This window comes from Hyperoodon ampullatus (genome assembly GCF_949752795.1).
Source record: "Hyperoodon ampullatus genome assembly, chromosome: 12".
In the NCBI taxonomy this organism is placed as follows: domain Eukaryota; kingdom Metazoa; phylum Chordata; class Mammalia; order Artiodactyla; family Ziphiidae; genus Hyperoodon; species Hyperoodon ampullatus.
In genome coordinates this window covers 49,993,943-49,999,942 of record NC_136925.1, presented here as the reverse complement: position 1 = coordinate 49,999,942, position 6,000 = coordinate 49,993,943, and positions in this window count along the sequence as shown.

Sequence of the window (6,000 nt, the reverse complement as noted above, 5' to 3'; positions counted from 1 at the left end):
GCTTATTGGTTGATTGACAAGTCAGAAATGATGCATGTTTCTTACAGAAAATTAGTTATGGTTCCTAGATAAGATTACCTATCAAGGAAAAGGCATGTTTAAAGAGCAATCGCAAATTTCTAAATCAGGAGTCCCCAACCTCCAGGCTGCAGACTAGTACCTGTTAGGAACTGGACCACACAGCAGGAGGTGAGCTGCAGGAAAGCGGGCAAAGCTCCATCTGCTGCTCCCCATCGCTCGCATTACCGCCTGAACCATCCCGCACACCTCCAGCTCCGTGGAAAAATTGTCTTCCACAAAACTGGTCCCTGGTGCCAAAAAATGTTGGGGTCCTCTACTCTAAATGACCTAAGAGATCTTCCCCTCTATTGATATTTATAATATAAATAAAATATATTATAATTACAGTAAAAATATTTTAAATACTTTAAAAACACAAAATTTATCTCTTAAATTAACTCATTTGTCTCATAAAATTGTCTGTGTATATCCAGTTGCAATGTTGTTCTATTATTAAATCTTCAATCATCACAAACCAATATTAATATCCCAAATTTTCACCTTATTCAGATTACCTGAGAAATTAAAGAGGCACTGGATACTTGTACAAGTTTTCATATTATGTTTAGTGTCCAACTTAAATTTTTATGACAGAAAAAAGTACTGTAAGTTTTTCAGTGATTAATTTCATGTTACAAGGTATGGTTGAAATTTAATGATATTTCCACAAGAATCTAATTATATAAGTTATTAAACAGAAGCAAGATTTAAATATTTACTCTACAGTGAGATGATAGAGTAATGATATTAAACATGTTTTGAGTTTTCAAATTGACAGTAGAAAAGTTTACCCCTAGATAACAGTTCCAGAATTTTACTGGGTTTTCAAGATCAGCATAAACAACTGCCTAGTTCAAATGGCTGTGAGATAACAACTGAGAGTGAGAATATTTTTCTCCCCTCTCCCAAATCTTTCATTTGTCATTTGCAAATAATGTATCTCTTTCGGAAGAAGATCATTGATGAGGTCATTTGAACTTGACGTACAGTACCAAAATTGTCTAAAAAACCACAGTTATAAAATTTGAATATATATTCGGGGTAATATTCTTCCCTCAAGTTAAAGTTTTCAGCATGTATAAAGTATCACATTTTATGATCTTAAATTATACATGTTCCAAAATTTTGTTTTTAAGTAGATTTTTAAATAATTGAATGTATTTTTCCATACAAGTTGTAAGAACTTATTTTTAAGGAAGAAAATAAAGGTAGATAACAACACCATCTCAGAAATGTCAACAAAAAATAATCAAAAGGATTGGAAAGAAAAATATAATAGTTTATGCTGAATAGTAGTTCTGGAGGGAAAACATGTTTAACTAGAAAATGATAAAGAAGATGTTTGTGAAGGATATGGTGTTACATTTCCAAGCACATTAACAGCTAATTTCTGTGGTTCTCCCTTTACGATTTTAAATTCAAAATGACTATTAGATACACGCACACATGTACACATGGCCCATGCACATTAGTAGATACATACATCCTTCTTAAATCTATCCACTAAAAGAGTCTAAAGCAATGATATCCTCAGGACTACTTGAAGTAATGACTGATTCTGGGGCTGGTATAGGCAGAGTTAAATATGAGCCTTGAACATCTTTTGGTGCCAAAAAGTAAAGAAGTGCTCAGAAAATTATAGAGATATATAAGGACACAGAAGTCAGATTGAAGGGGAACCACGGGCCAAATTCGGGACAATTTGATTATCAAATTCAGACTGTGACAAATGAATTTAACTGTAATACAAATGTAGGACATAACCTCTCTGAATTAGGTACAGTAAAAGGAGCTACCTAAATAACTTTGGAAAACAATATTTTGACCAGAAACTGTAAGGCTAAAGACAAAAGAACTGTGCATAAACATTGTACTCTAGTTCACAAATTTGATTCTCACTGGAGTATAGTTTAACAATTCTGAAAGTAGGTCTATACTAGGGATGAACAAATAGGTAAATTAATGTTAGATTATGAGAGCCAGATTTCTTCTCAGTGTCAGAGAAAGAAATTACAATCAACTGGAAAAGTCTAGAATGAACCATTTGATACCAGGTTAGAGTTCAGACATCAATATGAACCCATGTTTAGTTTTACAGATAAATAGATAATAAACAGATGATTATAAACTATGTGAATACACTGATTAATATACATTCATATATTCCCCAGCACTGCTCACTAGAAGCAAGGCTACACCAATAGTACCCTAGACACCTGCACCCAGTTCTTGGTTTCTAATAACACACTCAATAAAAAGAGAAATGGCTTTTCTAGGACTGGGGCAGGGGAAATACAAGATGAGCATGGAGCACCTTTAACATAAGAAAGTAAATAAATACTCAAAAAACAAGAGGATAGATGTGAAAAGTACATTCGAGCCTATCTGAAAAATCTCCCATTAACAAAAGCTAGAACAATTTGGGCAACACAATAAATACCATACTATTGGATCATAATCCAAAGTATAAAATAAACATACAAGAATTCATACTGATACATATAAATAATTGAATGAATAAATAAAAGAGGGAGTCAAAGAATTCCCCCTCATAGAAGAATTACAAATAATATGTAGATATTGTCCTCTAGGAGATGGAGGTTAATCTCCTCTCTCCTTGAGTGTGGGCTGGATTTAATGACTCACCTCCAAGCAACAGAGTATGGAAAGGGAAATATAGTAACTTTACAGTGCAGAGACCTGGTTGACACAATATTAACCAAGTGATTCAAGGTTAACATTATCAGTGATAAATTATGCTGATAGCAAATAGTCCCTGACATAATGTGATACTGTTGCTATGTAAGAAATATTCTTGTTTTTAGGCAATGCACAACTGATAATTCAGTGGTAAGGGGGCATGATGTTAATCTACTATTACATGGTTCAGAAAAAATACACAAACACACCATATAAATGTGTTTGTGTGTGTATATATACACACAGAGAAAATGGTAAACATGGCAAGTGTTAAACAATTGGTGAATTGGGATGAAAGTTCTATTGAAATTCATTGTACTATTCTTGCAACTTTTCTGAAGTTTTAATTATTTCAAAATAAAAAGTTACAATGTAAATTAACAATATTTCTTATTACAGGATTAATATATTGTCATTGTAAAATAATGTTTGAGAAAAAAAGACCACATATTTAAAAACACAACAATCCCTGGGACTTCCATGGTGGTCCAGTGTCTAAGACTCTGCTCTCCCAATGCAGGGGGGCCCGGGTTTGATCCCTGGTCAGGGGACTAGATCCCACATGCATGCCGCAACTAAGAATTGGCATGACACAACTGAAGATCCCGCACCTGGCAACAAAGATCCCAAGTACAGCGACTAAGACCAGGAGCAGCCAAATAAATAAATACATAAATATTAAGTAAATAAATAAATACTGTACTTGGTACAGTTACTCCTTAAGAAAAAACACACACACACAATAATCCCACCAATAGGTTATGAACATTTCATGTTTTTAAAACCATGTATATTTTTTAAAGGAACCATACAAGACAAATTGATATTTTAACCTGCTTTTTTCCCTTGGTATATTGTAAACATTTTGTCATATCATTATAGTTATACCATTTTAATGGCTGAGTGGGATTTCATTGTAGAGTTATTTAACCAATTCTCTAATCATTTTCAGGTTATTGATATTTCAGTATAATAGCCAACACTGACATGAAACATATTTGTAGCTAAATCTTTTCCCACATGCATAAATATTTTCTGAATATAATTTTCTAGCAGCTATCCATTTTATTAAATAATAGTAAGTATAATTATTAGTTGTATATATACATAGAAAAGTATTCCAACAAAACCTAGAGTATAGAAAGATTCCAACCTTAAGTCCATTCTGTGGATGTCATGATCATACATATATTCTGTTTTTAGTTCTTCCAGTGGTTCCATTATAACTTTTTAAAAAATTTTTGACCACACCACCTGGCTTGTGGGATCTTAGTTCCCCGACCAGGGATTCAACCTGGGCCCTCAGCAGTGAGAGCGTGGAGTCCTAACCACTGGACTGCGAGGAAATTCTCCATTATAACTTTAAATCATAGAGCCCTGTTTCTTTATGTATTTATTCCCAACTGTGAAAAGTGAGGGAATTAGTGTGCTTAAACCACCACTTACATTTCTTCTCCCTCTCTACCTTCAAAACTATGTTATAATCTTGGGTTATTATCATTCAGCACGGACCTAATACCAGACACTACGTAAAGAGAAGGGTCAGAGAAGGAATAAATGAAAGTAAAATAAAAATATTTTATTTTTCTTATTCTTAATCGAGCTAATAGACAACTATTTTAAAGTAATAATAGCAACAATGTACTGGGCAATTATCATTTTTAAATAAGTAAGATGAATGATATCAATGTTATAAGAGTGGGAGAGGCGACTTGAGAATACTCTGTTATAAGGTACCTGCACTGTCCATGAAGCATTATAGTGTTACGTGAAGATGTTCTTAGATTTGTTGTAAATGTATATTGCAAACTCTAGGGTAACCACTAAAAACTTTTTAAGAGTATAATTGTTATGTTAAGAGAAGGGAGAAAATGGAATCATAAAAGACTCAGTTAATACTAGAGAAGACAGAAAAATGGGAAGCAGAAAAGAAACAAAGAACAAGGGCGATGAATAGAAAGTTACCAATTTGTCTCCCATGTGCTCAGAAACAAAACTATCTGGTACTACGGTGGTGGAAGATTTGCCATCTTTTCTGTTTGGATCACTATGGTCACCAGATGCTAAGGATTCTGATACTTAGATGCTGTCCCTGCTCCTACTGGTGATCAGGAGAGTGAAAAGAATGTATTATATTCAGTTATGTGTATGGTTTTGTTTGTTTGTTTGTTTGTTTGTTTGTTTGTTTTTGGCTGTGTTGGATCTTCGTTTCTGTGCGAGGGCTTTCTCTAGCTGTGGCAAGCAAGGGTCACTCTTCATCGCGGTGCGTGGGCCTCTCACTATAGTGGCCTCTCTTGTTGCATAGCCCAGGCTCCAGACACACAGGCTCAGTAGTTGTGGCTCATGGGCCTAGTTGCTCCACGTCATATGAGATCTTCCCAGACCAGGGCTCGAACCCATGTGCCCTGCATTAGCAGTCAGATTCTCAACCACTGCGCCACCAGGGAAGCTCAGTTATGTGTATCTTAAAGCAACGCTGCCATGAGCTCCTTGCATCTTACAGGAGTTTTAATAAAACACTCCTCTCAGATTTTATTCCCCAACACTTCTCTCAGGACAAAGTAATGAATCCATGGAAACTGGGCCAAAAGATTGTCTCAATGACAGACACATTCCTTCACTCAGAATCACTGTCCCTTTTTTCTCTTCCTGAGATAATATCCTTAAATAGAATTCCACTTATTCTGAGAAGTTATTATGCATGCAACACATGATGGGTAGGACTGGTGAGCAACAGTGAATATAAACCCAGTTCCTGCCATCAATATGTTGACATTCTAGTAGAAAAGGTAGGGGACAAAAATCGACAATTACAACATAGTATAATAAGTGCTATGACAGAGAGGAGTATATGACTATAGATGCACAGGGTAAAAGTACTTAACCTAGACTGGAAGGGCTAATGAGAAAAGATATGATGACCAAGATAGGTTGTGAAAGATGGGAAAGGGTTAGTTAGGTGAAGAAATATGCTGCAGACAATGTGAATCACATATGCAGAAACAGGGAGTTGGAAGAGAGCCTGACATTTTCAGGGCTGTGCTGGCACTCTCAGGGTAATTTCTTTTCCAGAAGGCTCCTTGCTTCCTTTTACAATATGACCTCTGTCTGGGCCTGCACCTCAATCCACCAGACATCCAGGGACTTTTCTTAAACTGAGGATTAATAGTTAAAGTGCAAGATGGAATCGTGTCTGAGTAAAACTCAATGACATTGTTAAAAAGAGAATGTGAAAGGTAA